General features: G+C 38.6%; 1 pseudogene; it reads left to right on the forward strand.

Moving 5' to 3' along the window:
* The window catches only part of LOC102418907, a 34,015-nt pseudogene extending 15,445 nt beyond the window's left edge, over positions 1–18,570 (forward strand).
* The last annotated feature ends 681 nt before the right edge of the window (positions 18,571–19,251 follow it).

Here is a 19,251-nt window from a genome sequence, read left to right on the forward strand (position 1 = left end):
AATCTATATTTTTCAAGTAAACATTTCCAAAATGGAAACATTTGTGTTTAATTGTTGCAGTAAAATTGGTGTTAGTTTAAACAGTTCTGCAAATAAGCTGATTGGAAGAAACACTCCAAAAATATTGCTATTGGGGAAAGGACAAAATGTCTTCTAAAAGTAGCTCCAGAGCTAAAATCTGTTTACAATGAACACAAATGTTAAAATATTGTTTTGATAATTAAACTGTCTCTTGTTTATAGACAAATACATTGTTGTGTGTATATATTTGATAGAAAGCAATTAGTAAATGGTGAGAAGGTAGCTCTCAGGCCTACAAGTTATATGTATCATTTGAAAGAAGGCCATGACCCAACTGGTAAGAGACTCACTCCAGGAGATTTTAGCTAATTGATTATGTACTTGCATTTTCCCAAAGCATGGACATGTAAATGAGGGCAAGTCCAACTAAATCAGTCATTCTTCATCTCAGCATCATGACATCCTTATGTGTCATAAACATTGGGAGGCCATCGAAACAAAGAGTATTAAAAGAGGTGAGCCTGGCCAATGTGGCTCGGTGGTTGAGCATCTGCCTATGAACCAGAATGTCACTGTTTGATTCCCAGTCAGGGCACATGCTGGGGTTTTGGCCTCAACCCCCAGTAGGGGTTGTGCAGGAGGCAGCCAATCAATGATTCTCATCATTGATGTTTCTATCTCTCTCTCCCCATCCCTTCCTCTCTCGGAAATAAATAAAAACTTTAAAAAAAAAGAATAGAGGTGAAACTCCCAGCCTGGACTTGAAGCAATATTTAGAAGCAGCAGCTTGTAATCTAAAAAATTAAATATACATACATATATATGTATATATATATACATACATATATATACATATATATGTATGTATATATAGAGAGAGATATAGATAGAGAGAGAAATAATTTTAAAGTGCTAACTTAAAGAAACAATACAAAAGATGTATCAACCCTGGCTAGTGTGGCTCAGTAGGTTGAGCATCGTCCACTGCACTGTAAGGTGGCCGATCTGATTCCTGGTGAGGGCACATGCCCAGGTTACAGGTTCAGTCTCCGGTTGGGTCGTGTACAGGAGGCAACCGATTGATGATTGATGTTTCTCTCTCTCTCTTTCTCTCCCTCTCCATTTCTCTCCAAAATCAATTTTAAAAATATTTTAAAAATAGATGTATTGCCGTGACCGGTTTGGCTCAGTGGATAGAGTGTCGGCCTGCGGACTGAAGGGTCCCGGGTTCGATTCCGGTTGGGGGCATGTACCTTGGTTGTGGGCACGTCCCCAGTGGGGAGTGTGCAGGAGGCAGTTGATCGATGTTTCTCTCTCATCGATATTTCTGACTCTCTATCTCTCTCCCTTCCTCTCTGTAAAAAAAAAATCAATAAAATATATTTAAAAAAAGAAATAGATGTATCAAATTCATTCTAGATTTCACTACAGTAGAACAGACAAAGGAGTAAAACTTTCTTCCCTTTTGTGCCTGTATATCTAATAAAGTAAAAGATTAACTCTTACTTAATGGACTTAAAGTTTTTATGAAGGAAGTGATTTAAAGCAGACCTTTAAAAATGACTAAAGTTTTTAAATGACTAAAATTTTAATTAATTCATTCAATGTATATTTATTGAATGCCTTCTAAGTACCAGACCCTGTGCTGGATGCTGAGTATGCACAATGAACCAAACAGAATTCCTGAGCTCATGGAGTTTATATTCTGGCAGAAGACAGGGGGAAAAGGAGACAAAGCTATAAAAGCAATAAACAGTAATGAGGTGGAGAAAAACAGTGACTACCTTAGTGGTAAGGGACATTTTTGAGGAATGAGTGAAATTTAAGCTGATATTTGAGTAGCCAAGGGATTCCAGATGAAGAAACAGCAAGTGCAAAGGCCCTGAGGCAGGAAATGAAAGAATGCCCAGGCAGATAGAGTGAAATGACAGTGAGGAAGGAGGCCTCATGACTGATCCAGGAGACATCATTCATATTCTACTCCCTGAAAAACCCAGCAGAGAAAAAAGCAGGAGATAAGATCAGAGAGACAGATAGGAATCAGATCATGCAGGGCCTTGAGAACATAGTAAGGAGTTTGGATTTCATTTTTATAGTTGTGGATAAAGGAAGGAAGGGAGGGAGGAAGGAAAGGAGGAGGAAGGAAGGAAGGAAGGAAGGAAGGAAGGAAGGAAGGAAGGAAAAGAAGAAAGGAAAGAAAGAAGAAACAAAGGAAGAAAGGAGGGAGGAACGGAGGGAGAAAAGAAAGGACTTTTAACAAATAGTTATATTGTTTTACCTTTTTAATATGGAAAATTTCAAGTATATAAGAAAGTAGGCAGAATCTATGTATATAAAAGCCTAAGCGACCGAACAACCGGTTGACCAGTCGCTATGATGCGCACTGACCACAGGAGCTCAACCCAGGAGCTGCCACCTGGTGGTCAGTGAACTCCTGCAACCAACCTCCCGCAGCAGGCCAACCTCCCACAGTCCCTCAGCCAGCTGACCCCGATTGGCCCTGATTGACCCCAATCGCCGGCCAGGCTGTAGGACCCCACCCATGCACGGATTTGTGCACCGGGCCTCTAGTTAAATAATAAAACCTCATATACCCATCATCAGATTTCACAATTATAAACTCGTGCCTAACTTTTTTAATCTATATTCCCACTCATTTCCCCCTCATTATTTTTTAAAAGATTACTTAATTGATTTTTAGAGAGAGAGGAAGGGAGAGGATGATAGAAACATCAATGTGATAGAGAAACATCAATTGGCTGCCTCCTGCATACCCGCAACTGGGAATCAAACCCCAACCCAGGCATGTGCCCCGACCGGGAATTGAACTGGGAACCTTTTGGTTCACAGAACAATGCCCAACCAACTGAGCCACACCAGCCAGGTCTCCCCTTCTTATTTTGAAGCACATGCCAGATATCACATTATTTCACTCATTAACAGTTTAGTATATACCGCTCCTTAAAAAACTTTAAAAACAATCACAGCACCATAATTACACCTAAAAGGATAACAATAATTTCTTAAGGATATTTGATCTTTGCCTCATCAAAGACATTGAGTGATACAAAGTCATGGGGAAATTGGACAAGCAATACAATTAAGCAATCTTGGATAATAGGACTATCCTGGATTATTTGAGATTGGCCCACAATTTTCTTATGGATAAATTAAAAGGTTAATATAGCCCTGGCTGGTGTTGCTTAGTGGTTAGAACGAAGGTCCTGCAGCCCAAAGGGTGGCGAGTTTGATTCCCAGTCAAGGGTACGTACCTGGGTTTTGGTGCAGGAGGCAACCAGTCTATGTGTGTGTGTGTGTCTCCCTCTCCCCTTCCCACTCTCTCTGAAAATCAATGGATAAGGACACATATGTAATACCTTAATGAATAAAGAAAATTTTTTTTAAAAAAGAGCCCTGGCCGGTTTGGCTCAATGAATAGAGCTCGGCCTGCAGACTGAAGGGTCCCGGGTTTGGTTCCTGTCGAGGGCACATGTCCCGGTTGCAGCTGGATCCCCAGTGGAGGGCGTGCAGAGGCAGCCCAATGATTCTCTCTCATCATTGATGTTTCTATCTCTTTCCCTCTCCCTTTCTCTCTGAAATCAATAAAAATATATTTTAAAAAAAGAAAATCAATGGAAAAAAATATCCTCTAGTGAGGATTAACAACAACAAAATTAATATAAACAATTGGTCTTTTATCCAATTAAAATTAATATTACTATTATAACTGATTTGCACCGCATATAAGTGTCAACAGCTAAAATTTCACACAGTAAAATGTTTTATCTGCAAAACGTAACCCAGGAAAATTTCATGTAGTCAAAATCATGACCACAAAAGGCTTTCACAGTAACAGAAACCATAAAAAAGAGACTTAAGAAAACATGATAAATATTTCAAATTTCCTTTGTAAAATTATTACAGGAAGAAAATCAATCTCAATGAGAATAATTTAGTTAAAATAAAAATGAAAATTGGAAGTGGTATAACTGCTAATAAATATATTTCCCTAAAAATTCACTGAAGTTAGTGTAATTCTGATTAAAACTTTTCACCCTAGCCGGTGTGGCTCTGCGGATAGAGCATTGGCCTGCGGACTGAAGGGTCCAGGGTTCGATTCCAGCCAAGGGCACATGCCTGGGTTGTAGGCTTGGTCCCCAGTAGGGAGCATGTAGGAGGCAGCCGGTCAATGATTCTCTCTAATCCTTGATGTTTCAATCTCTTTCCCTCTCCCTTCCTCTCTGAAATCAATAAAAAAAATTTTTTTATGGATTCACAAATGATGAGTTAACATGTCCTTGAGGTCAATACATAACAGTAAAACTATGTTTCATAGTATAGGGCACCACTGTCCAATAGACATATATTATGAAACATGAATGTACTATAATTTAAAATTTTGTAGTAGCCACATTTTAAAAAGGAGAAGGGTGAAATTTTCTTTATACTCTTTTAAAATCCAATGTATACATTTTACACTTATAGTGTATCCAAATTCACACTAACCATATTTCAAGTGTTTAATAACCCATGTGACTAGTGTGTACCAGATTGGATAGTACAGGTCTGGGGGAAGGCAATGCAGATAGAAAGAATGGTTTGAGCAAAGGTATGAAGTTAAAAATGTGGAAGGCATATTCTGGGAACAAGAAATGGCTCCAGTATAGTAGCTGAAAAAGAGTGTATGAGAGAGGGTGGAGGTAGATGGAGGTTTGTGGCGGGGGCTGTAAGACTGAGAAGATCATTTGGACTGGAAGGTTTTGATAACCTTGAGGCTAGTCTGTCCTGTTTGCTATGGAGCTGCCTATATTGTCTTTGTGTAAGACCATAAACCAATAACCTTTTTCCAAAGAGAACTTTCTCTATTCCCTTCAATAGCACACTCCTTTCCCCTCCCAGTTGCTATTTCTACTGTCCCTCCTTCCACTATTGACTGTACAGAGAAAGGAAGGACTGAATTCCAGCTCTCCAAATGATGGTCCAGAAAACCACTAATGCTAAGTTATATAAAACATACCCTAAATCATGGTTTTCATACTTTCCTTTTTTTTTCAAAAGCTGTTTTCCAAACAAAATATTGTACAAAATGCCACATACGTTTTTTTAAAGCAAACAAACAAAAACAAAACTCCCGTTTTACTGTTTTTGCCGTTTTAATATCTATTTATTGATTTTAGAGAGAGACAAAGGGAGAGAGAGAGAAACATCGATTTGTTGTTCCACTTATTTATGCATTCATTGGTTGCTTCTTGTATGTGTCTGACTGGAAATCATATCCTAACCAACTGTGCTACCTGGCCAGGGCCTAAATCTTAATAGTTTTTAACTGAAGGTTAAAAGTCAAAAATTTCCCATGTCATTAAATAATCTTCAAAAGCACCATCTTTTAATGGTTGATAAGTATCTCATTGGGGGAGGGGGAATGGGAGATATCTGTAATACTATCAACAATAAAAAATATATTTTAAAAAAATTTCATTGTATTTGTCTTTCAAAGGGCCTCTATAGGTATTTTGGATGGGACAGTCTTTTTTATTTTTGAATTGAACTTTTTATTTTGACATAATTATAGATTGATATAAGAAATAATAGAAAGATTCTTTATACCCTTATACTCTACCCCAATAGTAACATCTTGTAAAACTATAATACAATATCCTAACTAGGATATTGACATTGACACAATTAACATACAAAACATTTCAATCAACAGGACCCCTCACCTTGCCCTTCCATAACCAGTCACATCTACTTCCCTCCCACCCCAGCCCCTTAACCCCTGACAACCACTAATCTGTTCTTCACTCTCTAGAATTTTGTCAATTTAAGAATGTTATTTAAATGGAATCAAATAGTATGTAAGCCAGTCCTTTGGAGATTGGCTTTTTTTACTCAGCGTAATCATCTGGAGATTGATCTAGGTTGTTGGGTATATTCAGTCGTTTATTTCCTTTTTCTTTTTTAATATGTTTTTACTGATTTGAGAGAGAGAGAGAGGAAGGTAGAGGGAGAGAGAAAGAAACATGGATCTGCTGCCTTCTGCACACTCCCCACTGGGGATTGAGCCCACAACCCACGCATGTGTCCTGACTGGAATTGAACCGGAGACCTCTTTGTGCATGGGAAGACCCTGACTCAGAGGTAAGCACCTTCAACAAAACTTCTCTATGTATATTCAGGTATATATATTTCTGAGTGTATATACTTGGATTTTGAAAAATAAAATTAGGATCATAATATATTATTATCCTGCAAAATATTTTCTAAAATTAACAAAATAGCATGGACTGATTTCCAGGTTGGTACTAGAGATCTATTTTATTCTCTTTAATGGCCGCACAGTATTTCATAGCAGAAATGTGCCATAACTTACTTAACTATACCCTACTGATGAATTAAGTTATTTTAAAATTTTTTGCTATTATAAACAAAGTACTTTTTAAAATATATTTTATTGATTTTTCACAGAGAAGAAGGGAGAGGGATAGAGAGTTAGAAACATCAATGAGAGAGATCGATCAGCTGCCTCCTGCACACTCCCTACTGGGTATGTGCCCGCAACCAAGGTACATGCCCTTGACCGGAATCGAACCTGGGACCCTTCAGTCCGCAGGCGGACGCTCTATCCACTGAGCCAAACCGGTTCGGCATAAATGAAGTACTTTAATGAATACCTTTCTTTTAGAGTTGAAATAGCTAGGTCAAAGGGTTTGCAATTTAAAACTTGTCACAGATGCTCTCAGATTATCCTTCAAATTTACCTACCAATTTACAATCATAGGATTTGAGAACATCCATTTATCCATATTCTCACCAACAATGAAATATTATAAATTCTTGCAACTTTTGACTATCTGGTAAATGAAATAAAAACTAAAAGTCATTATTTGTAGATTATATGATTACTTACCTGGGGAAACCAAGAAAATTAACTAAAAAACAACAACAACAAAATTAAGTTTTGACCAAAGAGCCTAGGTGTGTGAGAAGGACAGCACTTTCATACCTACAGGAAGTATAAATTGTACTTTGGAGGGCAGTTTCTCAGTCTGAGTCAAAAACATTAAAAACATGCATCTCTTCTGACCCAGCAATCAAAACCCATGATTTTTTTCCTGGAGAAATAAGGAAATGTGCAAAGATTTAGCTGCAATAATTTTTACTGAAGCATGGCTTACAGCTTGCAAACAACCTATATGTCTAAAAACAAGGGACTAGTTAAGTGATGGTTCATTCATACAGTTACGCACAACACGTCCATTAAAAGTGATCATGTACATCAAAATTTGTTGACAAGTTAATGTTTTCATATTATAGTGCTCAGTTTAAAAGATCGCAAAATAGTATATAAATATGATACCAATAAAAATGTGTATAAATAGTCCTAAATTACCCATCAAATTTATTTTTATCAGATTTAGTCTCCTCTAAAGGTAAATTCTTTCTTGAAGGCAAAGCCAAAACAGCCATCCAAATGTAAGCTCAGTATCTGACATCTCAGCTAAGCTACCAGGAGTAGATGCAAATATCAAACTCAGAGATAATCCTAACATAAAAAGAAATGCTCGTTCTGGGACCTTAAAATGAGGCTTCTTAATTAAATTAGCAGCTGTTTGAATAACCTCTCTGTGTTTGTTTATAGAGAGCACAAACTCTGCCAGCATCTTCCAAGATTGTTTTAAGTGCCCCCAGGGGCCTTAGGAACCCCATACTGCCCCTGCCATTTAGATGCTTATCCACTGGTTGGACAAATCCAAACAAGCTGCTGTCAGCTAAACATTGTAGTGCCCCCAGCAAAAAGGCGGGTCAGTGTTTGCTCTGAGACAATTCCCTGTCTTCCCAAAGCATGAATCAGCCCCATTGTCCCACCGGCCTCTGTGCGCCACGCATTCTGCTCTTCACAGCGAATGACAAAGGCAGGAACAAGGCAAAGAAACTTGAGGCTCTGGGTGAGGAGGAGAACGCAAGGCCGTAACATTTAATCTTGCTTGAAAAGAGAGAGTCAGAATTTCAGAGGGTCTGCTTCAGAGAAATGGTTGGAAATGTGTCAGAAGACTAATTTCATGGAGAAAATCTAATTAACAAAATAATACTTGGCAGCTGATCAGTATGTTTTTTAATTCAAAGGTAAAGGAGCCTCCAAATGTGAGTGTACAAAATTTTTCTGGGCACCCATCCATGTCAGACTTATCCTTTCTTCCTCCACTGGCTTCCCTTTCATCCAAGTTTCTTTTCTTCATCCTCCTCCTCCTTGCTCCTTCCCAGCTGGAAACAAATGATAGTTTAACCTGGATAATACTCTCCCTTGTTCTCATTGTACAAGTTGATGTTCACTCAGCTGGCCTACACCTTTCATGCAATTTATTTTACAAAGGGGAGGAATTTTTGTCTCCCAGTTATAGCACCAAAATGTCAGCTCTTTTTAAATCCCTGTAAGGCAGTTCGAGGCCATGTCTTTCTACTCTACGATAAGTCAATTTACTTCTAATGTACTAGTTAGGACTCTGGTTCTAAGTAACAGAAACCCATTTGAGCTAGCTTAAAAAGGGAGAGAGGATAATTTTTAAAGGATAGAGAACTGCTTTCTCAGCACCAAAGGCCAGGTATGAAGCAAGGCCACTGAAAAGATCTGGAACCAAGAACAGTGAAGCAGTCTTGAGTCTCTACTTCTCCCTCCCTGCTTCGTTCCTTTTCTTTCTTCAGATCCACTCCCCGCCCCCACCCCCTCTAATCTGCTTTACAGGCAGAATATGACTGCTGTATAACTCCCAATTTACATGTCTAAACACCAGTCAACTGCAGATTGATTATGTTTCTGTCCAATCCTAAGTCCTCCAAAGAAACAACTGTAATCATCACCCTGGGCAACATGTTCACCTCAGCTACAGAGAGCCATGGCCAGGAAGGCAGTCAGATGGTAGCAAAACCACTCCAATGATGTGATATGTGGGTGTGCTTCCCACAGAAAGGGGAGTGGCAAGTGGGCTGAAGAAATAACCAAAAACATAAACCAAATCAGTTTATTGCTTTGATATTTGGACTATTTGGTAACAGAGTTTTTTCTTGTTGAAGCTCAAGAATATTCCAAAGAAAAGATTTCTAATTACATTTTTACAGAATAAAGTTTGCAGGACCATGGCCAGTTCACATAGCAGAGTTGAGACATGTGACCACTTCTCATGGTTAGTCCAAATAACCGTGCTCTTGGATCCCAGTTGCACCAAATCTCTTAGCCTTTCCAGTTTTCAAGGATCAGTAAGCTCAAAATTAAGTAGTAAATACTGACTTGATCCTGAGTACTGGACAGATTTATGGCAATAACTTGGATCTTGGAAAAGGCTACTCAAGGATTATTAAAGTTCAATAATGAATGTGTTGACAATAGTACTAAAAGCTTTGTCCTCTTGGCCATGTGCTAGCTTATCTTGGCTTCTTCATCTGTAAAATGAGAGGAATAACATTTTTATTCCTACGTCATACGGTTGATTGTGGGTCAAATGAGGTTATATAATGACAAGTAGTTTGTAAACTATAAAGAATACTACAAGTATGACACCTGTATATTTCATGCCTCATCAGGCTTTGGTACAAAGAACTATTTCATATAATACAATGTCAGTTAAGAACAAGTTCATTTCAACAAATGGCACTGGAACAACTGGACATCAATATGCCAAAAAAAAAAAAGTACAAAAAATGAGCATGAAATGAATCATAGACCTAAATATAAACCTAAAACTATAAGCCTTCTAGAATAAAATAGAGGAGAAAATATTTGTGAGTTAGACAAAAATTTCATAGAGAAGACACATACAGCATGAACCACAAAAGAAAAAACTGATAAATTAGACTCATTAAAATAAAAATGATGGCGGCGGGGATACCGAGTTGGCATTTTTATCGACCACAGCCTTGTCTTTCTAGGTGCTGGTAACAGTGCTTTGCTTGTCCACTCAAAGGTCCAGGTCCCCAGGACCTTCTCTGGGGCCCAAGAATGATTTGAGGGAAAGTGTAAGCTGTATTCCTGCTCCACTTCAGTCTGAAGTTAGAGGTCTAAAGAATGAACAAAGCATGTATAATGGAATCCAACTCTTTGAAGACGAATTTTCAAGCAATTTCTTGTATAATCTAGCTGTTTAAATTTTCAAATAATCATTTCCGTCCTTAAAAATAAAGGTTCTTTTTATCCTTCAAAAAAAATAAAAATTTCTTTTCTTGAAAAGACACTGTTAAGAAAATGAAAATATAAGGCACAGATTGGAAGAATATACTGCAAAACACACATCTGATAAAAGATTTGTATCCAGAATATATAAAGAACTCACACTCAGTAATATAAAAACAGCCCAATTAAAAAAGGGCAAAAAGATTTGAACAGACACTTCACCAGGGAAGAGGAAAAGATAGTAAGTAAGCATATGGGGGGAAAGTTCAACATCATTAGCCATTAGGTACATGAAAAATTATAATAAGATATCACACCACATACCTATTATAATGACTAAAATAAAAATAAACAAATTGACCATATCAAATGTTGTAGAGGATACAGAACAACTGGAATGAACTCTCATGCATGCCAGTGGGAATGAAAAAATGGTACAGCTGCTTTGGAAAATAAATGGGCAGTTTAGAATAGTTAAACATACATTTATCACATGAGGCAAATATCCCACTCCTAGGTATGGAGTCCTTACAGATGAACAAAAATATATCTCTGCACAAAGACCTATATGCAAATGCCTATATTGGCATAATTTATAATTGTCAAAAGCTGAAAACAAACCAAGTGTTCTTCAACTGGTGCATAGATAAAGACATATGGTATAGCCATACAGTGAAATACTATTCAGCAATAACAAGGAGCAAATTATTGATACACTGACATGGATGAATCTTAGATAAATTGTGCTGAATGAAAGAAGCCAGGCTCCAATGATTCCATTGTTGGACATTCTGGAAAAGTCAATAGTGTAGGAACAGAAATCAGATCAGCAGTTGGGAGGGGCAAGGGGTAAGAGTTTGGAACAGACTACAGAAGAGCATGTGGGGACTTTTTGGGGTGGTATCTTCATTGTGATGGTATTTCTGTGACTGCATATGTTGGAGAAAAGTCATATAACTGTGCACCTATTCCTTAATAAATCTGACTTTTTTTAAAAAAGTACAGTTTAGCAGGTCCTCAAAAAGTTAAACATAGCCCTGGCCCGTGTGGCTCAGTTGGTTGAACATCATCCCATGCACCAAAAGGTGGCCAGTTGAATTCCTGGTCAGGGTACATGCCCAGGTTGCGGGCTCAATCTCCTGGTCAGGGTGCATGTGGGAGGCAGCCAATCGATGTTTCTCTCTCTCTCCATCTCCCTTCCCCTCTCTCTGAAATAAATAAATAAATAAATAAATAAATAAATAAATAAATAAAATAAACACATTTAAAAAGAAAGTTAAGCATAGAATTAGCAATGATCTGACAATTCCACTCCTAGGTATACACTCCAAAATAGTGAAAGCAGGTACTCAGATAGGCATAGCAGCATTATTCACAATAGCCAAAAGTTGGAAACAACCCAAATGTTCATCAGAAGATTAATGAATAGCCCAAGCTGGTTTGGCTCAGTGGATAGAGCATCAGCCTGCGGACTGAGGAGCCCAGGGTTCGATTTGGGTCAAGGGCACATGCCCTGGTTGCAGACTTGATCCCCAGTAGGGGGCCTGCAGGAGGCAGCTAATCAATGATTCTCTCTCATCATTGATGTTTCTATCTCTCTCCCTCTCCCTTCTCTGAAATCAATAAAAATATATTTAAAAATAAAAATGGATTAATGGATTAAAAAATGTGGTACAGCTCTGGCTGGGTGGCTCAGTTGGTTGGAGTGTTGTCCCATACACCAAAAAGGTTGTGGGTTCCAACCCCAGTCAGGGCATGTTCAGGAGGAAACCGATCAATGTTTCTTTCTCATATCAATGTTTCTCGAAAGAAAGAAAGAAAGAAAAGAAAAGAAAGAAAGAAAGAAAGAAAGAAAGAAAGAAAGAAAGAAAGAAAGAAAGAAAGAAAGAAAGAAACAGAGAGAGAGAGAGAGGAAGGAAGGAAGGAAGGTAGGAAGGAAGGAAGGAAGGAAGAGAAATAAAAGCATTAAAAACATATCTTAGGGTGAAGATTAAAAAAAAAAGTGATCTAGCCCTAGCCGGTTTGGCTCACTGGATAGAGCGTCGGCCTGGGGACAGAAGAGTCTGGGGTTCGATTCCGGTCAAGGGCATGTACCTTGGTTGCGGGCACATCCCCAGTAAGGGGTGTGCAGGAGGCAGCTGATCGATGCTTCTTTCTCATCAATGTTTCTAATTCTCTATCCCTCTCCCTTCCTCTCTATAAAAAATCAATAAAATATATGTTTTTTTAAAAAGTGGCCTCTCCTAAGAGGCTTAGGAAGGTTAATGAAATTCAATGGAATTTCATTCAACCATAAAAAGTGAAATTCTGATACATGCTACAACATGGGTAACCCTTGAAAACATTATGCTAAGTGAAATAAGCCACACACAAAAGGAATATCATATTATATTAAATAAACATTATAAAAGTCTATTGTGCTAATTTGATATATGACGAATGGGACTTCATAGCCCCTCTATGAATTTGTAATCACTTTTTGTTTGTTTGTTTGGTAATGTTCTTTTTTTAAAAAAAAAATATTTTTATTGATTGATTTTAGAGAGAGGAAGGCAGAGGAAGAGAGAAATAGAAACATTGATGATAAGAGAGAATCATTGATCGGCTGCCTCCTGCATTACCCCTACTGAGGATCAAGCCCACAACCTGGGAATATGCCCTTGACTGGAATCGAACCTGGGACCCTTCAGTCCACAGGCCAATGCTCTATTCACTAAGCCAAACCAGCTAGGGCTTGGTGCATTTTTCTATTGCTGTATTTATCCCTTCCTTGTTGATTAGTAAGAGATATTAATTGTTTGTCTATGCATATATTACAAATATTTTCCCCAGTTTGCCATTGGCATTTTAACTTTGTCGTGGGATTTGGCATAAAGAAATTTTTTGTTGTTTTTTTCAATCAGAACTGTTTTGTTTTTCTTCATGTTTTCTACCTTAAGGTCATATTTAGAATATCCATGCCGTAACTGATTTGGCTCAGTGGATAGAGCGTCGGCCTACGGACTGAGGACCCAGGTTCGACTCCGGTCAAGGGCATGTACCTTGGTTGCGGGCACATCCCAGTAGGGGGTGTGCAGGAGGCAGCTGATCGATGTTTCTCTCTCATCGATGTTTCCAACTCTCTATCCCTCTCTCTTCCTCTCTGTAAAAAATCAATAAAATATATTTTTAAAAAAAATTCCTTCTGCTCCCCAAGATTATAATAATATTTATTTATTTTCTTTCTGGAACATTTATGGTTTTATTTTACACATTACTTTGTATGTGATTTAGGGTAGAAATAATAATAGCTAATATTTATGGGGCGCAGTTTGTGTAATAGGTACCATGTTCTTACTTTTTAGCATCCATTACCTCTTTTAGTCCTTACAACAAAGTAGGCACTTTTACTGCCTTGTTTATAAATATGGGAGAAATGAGGCTTAGGAAGGTTAAGTATCTTGCCCGCAATTACATAACTAATCAGTGTCAAAACTGGCATTCAAACCCTAAGTCTCTTTACTCTCAAAAGATCTTACTTGCTGTATGTATTTTCTTCCTTCCACAAATATCATGAGTCAAATTTTCAAATATCCTGTTATAAAATCCATCACTGATCAAAATGCCACTCTTATCATCTAGTAGCTTTTGCTAAGTTCTTGGGTCTATTTCTGCCCTTTTCTATTCTATTGATTCTTTTGTCTATTCATGTGCCAGTGACATACTGTTCTAGTGACTGCTGAATTATTTATACATTCTATTATCTGGAAGGCCAAGTCATCCCTAAATGCTCTTCTTTTTCAAAGTTTTCTGATCTTCTCTTCATTATTTATACTTCCAGAAAAACTTTACAGCTTTGTTGTAAAGTCCCCAAGAAATTCCATTGAGATTTTTGCTGAATAAAGGCGGGGGGCTGGGGATGCCTTGCTTGCTGAGAACTGAGTTCATCAGATTCCTCAGTCATAGCATACTTGGTCTGTGTAAGGCCCTTCACTTCATTTAACCCCTCCCTTAGTCTTGGTCTACATTCTCCTTCCCTCCTTCATAAACACCCACTGTTACATGTTTGAAATGTACCCTTGGATATATATGTATTCTTGTAAATATATACGGCTATTTCCAGCCTATATTTTAAATTCATAATTGGTCCAAGGATCTTTTCCTGTTTCTTTTTTAATTCAACACTCTATTTTTATGACCTATTATATGATGCTGCATGTAAAAATCTAGCTCATAGGTTCTACTGCTGAGGAGCACTATACAGGATCCACCCAAATATTCCACCTGTGAGAGATGCCTAGGATGCCCTCAACTCCTAATTTCCACAACAAAGATGCAGTGAACATTATCCCTTATGGACCTGAGAACTCTCTGGAGTACATACCCCAGGTTGGGATTGCTGGTTGTTGGGTCTTTGCATCCTTGATGCCACCAATTCTGCCAAACTTCTTTCTAGGACATCTGCACCAGTTTGCACTATTTAATAATGTAAGAGGATTATGCATTATGCTCCCACTGACTTTAGAGAGAGAGGCAGGGAGAAAGAGAGACAGAGAGAGAGAGAGAGAGAGAGAGAGAGACATCGATTGCCCTTGACTGGAATCGAACCTGGGACCCTTCAGTCCACAGGCCGATGCTCTATCCACTGCGCCAAATTAGGGCTGTGAATTACCTATTGATAGCCTTTGCCCATTTCTCTAGTTGACTTCCCCTTCTTTTGTGTGGTCTTTTTAAAATATATATATTTACTAACTTCAGAGAGGAAGGGAGAAGGAGAATAGAAACATCATTGATGAGAGAGAATCATTGATCGGGGCCCCTCCTGCATGCCCCCACTGGGGATGGAGCAATCTGGGCATGTGCCCTTGACCGGAATCGAACCAGGGACCCTTCAGCCTGCAGGCCAATGCTCTAACCACTGAGCAAAACCTGCTAAAGCTGTGTGGTCTTTTATCTTTCACATACTCTGGAGTGCAGATTAGTGTATAGTTGGTAATAGGAATCATACTTTATTTTTCTCCAAATAGTGAGACAGTTTCCCTGGCATCATCTACTGAATAATTCGTCCTCTCCAGGTTGACTTAAAGTGTTATCTTCATCTTATATCAAATTCCCATAGGTCTATTTCTGAGCTCTCTATTCTGTTTCTCTGGTTTATATCTATTCCTGGAGCATATCATTCTTGCTTTATGACTATGGCTTCATATTATATCATAAACTCTGGTTGAGCTAGTTCCCCCCCTCCCATTGCTCTTCATTTCCAAAATTAATTTAGTTACTCTAACAAGAATAAGTTTGTCCAATTTCTCAAAAAGTCCTGATGGCATTGCATTTAATTTCTAGATAAATTTTGGGAGTGGGAACTATTTCTTTACACAAACTGTCAGTTAATTCTTCTGTGCTTAGCTCTAACTTCCACTCCCACCTTGAGAGGTATTTAATGCTTCCAGCTTCCAACTTCCGAGGCTTTCTACAGCCATTGTTCAAAATGAATCTACTGCTTCTTCTTCTTGTGGCCTTATTTCTCTGGAGGATATAGCAGAACAGAGGCAGCTGAAACCTAAATCAATTATTACTAATTCATTCTCTTTCCATCTTCCAAAATGTAGTTGACATTTTATATGTTTCCTCTGCTACTATTCTCTTTGACCTATGGGCTTATCATAGTTTTAGTTCTTTCCTGTGACTTTAATAGGGTAACAGGAGGAACCATATAAACCTTTATTTATTTTTTTAAAGTTCTTTTTTTTAAATATATCTTTATTGATTTCAGAGGGGAAGGGAGAAGGAAAGAGAAATAGAAACATCAATGATGAGAGAGAATCATTGATTGGCTGCCTCCTGCACGTTCCCTACTGGGGATCAAGCCTGCAACCCAGGCACGTGGCCCTGACTGGAATCGAACCTGGGACCCTTCAGTCCACAGGCTGACACTCTATCCACTGAGCCAAACCAGCTAGGGCCATATAAACATTTAGATTTAATTGGCATGATTAACCAGGCATCCATTAAGTTTTCTATTTATCATATACCTTTTTTTTTTCTCCTTTAGTGCTTTATATTGGATAGGCTAAATTCTCTATTGTTGATTTAAAAGGTATACCTATTTTTTTATTCTCCTTGTGGTTATTCCTAAATAGTACAGTGCTGGTAAATATTTACCAATTAGTTCTCTGAGCGGGGAAAAAAAACACACCCTGATTTGTAGTGTTTGCCAATTTTCATGGTATAAATCAGTGGTTCTCAACCTTGGCTGCACATTAGAATCACCTGGGAATCTTTTTAAAATCCTGATTTCTGGGCCCCATCCTCCGGAAATTCTGTTTCTTTGTTATGGGGTGGGGCCACAACATTAGTAACAAAGAAACAGAATTTCCGGAGGATGAGGCCCAGAAATCAGGATTTTAAAAAGATTCCCAGGTGATTCTAATGTGCAGCCGAGGTTGAGAACCACTGGTCTAAATACTCCCATCATGGCCAATTTCAAACCTCCAAGGTAGGATCACTGAATCTGGAGTTGGAAAGAGAGGGGCAGCAGCACACCATTATATATATTTCTACCATACAGACATAGTAGATGTGAATAACCTCACATAGATACTAGTAAATTATAGTTACAATGCATCTTGAGTATTTATTATTTTTTAAAAATTTCCTGCCCTAACCAGTTAGGCTCAGTGGATAGAGTGTTGGCCTATAGACTGAAGGGTCCCAGGTTCGATTCCGGTCAAGGGCATGTACCTTGGTTGCGGGCACATCCCCAGGAGAGAGTGAGCAGGAGGCAGCTGATCGATGTTTATCTCTCATCGATATTTCTAACTCTCTATCCCTCTCCCTCTCCCTTCCTCTCTGTAAAAAAATCAATAAAATATATTAAAACATTTTTTCCTTTTTAATTCTCACTCAAGGATGTGTGGTTTTTCTCCCCCAATTAATTTGAGAGAGAGAGAAAGGGGAAGAGAGAGAGATAATCATCAATGTGAAAGAGAAACATCAATCCGTTGCCTCCTGTAGGTGGCCCGACCAGGGATGGAACCTGCAACCTTTTGGTGTATGGAATGACGTTCCAACCAACTGAACCACCTGGCCAGGGCAAGTAGTTATTACTTTTAAAAATATATAATTAGTTTAATTGTAAGAGTGCATAAATTATGTTTTAATGATGGCTGTAGTTAACAACTGGCTTGCTCAAAATTTAACTATCAGCTTTCACAAGCTGGACAAGCCAGTTCCAGCATGCCACTGCCCTGTATTAGTAAAATCCTAGATTATATTGATTTTTCCTATCAAATTTTTGACCATTTCATTGAGGCATAATTGACATATGCTAAGATGTGCATGCTAGAAGTATTAAATTTTATGTTTAGACACTTGAAACCAGTGGCAGGAAGCAGCTGCAGAGCCCTGTGGTTGCCATCTCCCGTGGGCGTGAGCCACATCTGTGGGCCTGGCCATGCTGGGCAGCACTCCTGGGAGTGCTTTTCATTTGGCATCGACAGCATTGCATATTAGTGTGGCATAAAGCCCATATATCCATCTGGAACCTTTGCTCAAATGCAGAAATGTGACTCACCTTGCTAGTAACTGACCCTGAGTTCATGAAATACCTAAATAATGTGATGGGACAACTAAAAGATTGGTTACGCAAGTGTTCAGTTCAGAAACTGGTGGTAGTCATCTCAAATATTAAAAGTGCTGCCCAGCCAGTGTGTCTCAGTGGCTAAGCAATCGACCTATGAACCAGGAGGTCACGGTTCGATTCCTGGTCAGGGCACATACCCAGGCTTGATCCTCAGTGTGGGGTTACAGGAGGCAGCTGATCAATGATGCTCTTTCATCATTGATGTTTCTATCTCTCTCTCCCTCTCCCTTCCTCTCTAAAATCAATAAAATATATATTTTAAAAAGGTGGTGAGGTCCTTGAAAGATGGCAATTTAATACTGAGTGTGATAGGATGGCCAGAGAAGACAGTACACCCAGAGAAGTCTCAGAAAGCTATCCAAGGTGACATGCATTCAGTGATCAGACAGATCACAGCTATAGTGACATTTCTGCTACTGTTGGACATTTATTATTCATTTGATCTTCTTATTTATGCAAAGATTCATGGTTGTACCTGAAAAGTGGGAAGAGTTGGTACCACAGTTCATTGCGGATTCTGAGCAAGTCCATTGGGTTCCTTCACTACCACAATCCACAAAGTAAACAGCAGAGTAGTCCTGTCCAAGACTGAAGAAAGAGGGAAATAATGAGAAATGAAGTGGAAGAACTAGCAGCTTCTATCAGCCTTCAACCTTCAACCATCCTCCTTTCACACCTTAAGTATGAAATCACAAAATTAAGATGGAAGCCTGAAGTTAAAAGAGAACAACAACAACAAAATGTCAAGACCATTTTTCCTGAAGCTCCCCAGTGTCTCAGGCTCATCAGACTCTCCATAAAAGATCCTTTGTCGAAGTGATTTTCCTAGAGGGAGGTTGTGGACAGAGTAGCTCACAGCTTTGGGTCTGGAGCCCAGTTTTTCATTTATTCTCAGCAATGCCACCCATCACAAGTTTCTGGAAGAAGGCTATGATCAGCATCACAACCAAAATGCCCTAAAACACAGCAGAAGAATGAGGAGGAAAATGTAACAGGGTCTAAAGTACACTGTGCTCAATAAATGTTGAATTAAAAAAAAATGTTTGGAAGGAAGGATCCTCAGCAACAGTTATTTGTGTTTACCTCTGGTCTGGTCATGGAATTTAGGGGAAGTGGGAACTTCCATGATTTCTTATATTGAGTTCTATATTGTTTGACTATCTTACAATCAGCAGAGAGCACTGCTAGTATTTTCAGTTTAAAGACTTTGAAAAGAGAGCCCAAGGTCTAAAACATTACCATCTCATACTATTACTCATACCCATAAAGGAGGTTCATGGGGGGGGGGAAAGGGACGTCTGTAATACTTTCAACAATAAAGATAAAATTTAAAAAAGAGCTCCTAGTGCAAACGTGGTGTGTGCTAAGCATTTTATAAATATTTAACACATAACTAGGTACAATCACTTTTCTTGTTTAACAGACTAGGAAACCGAGACTCAGC

Source organism: Myotis lucifugus, unplaced genomic scaffold (genome assembly GCF_000147115.1).
Source record: "Myotis lucifugus unplaced genomic scaffold, Myoluc2.0 scaffold_262, whole genome shotgun sequence".
In the NCBI taxonomy this organism is placed as follows: Eukaryota; Metazoa; Chordata; class Mammalia; order Chiroptera; family Vespertilionidae; genus Myotis; species Myotis lucifugus.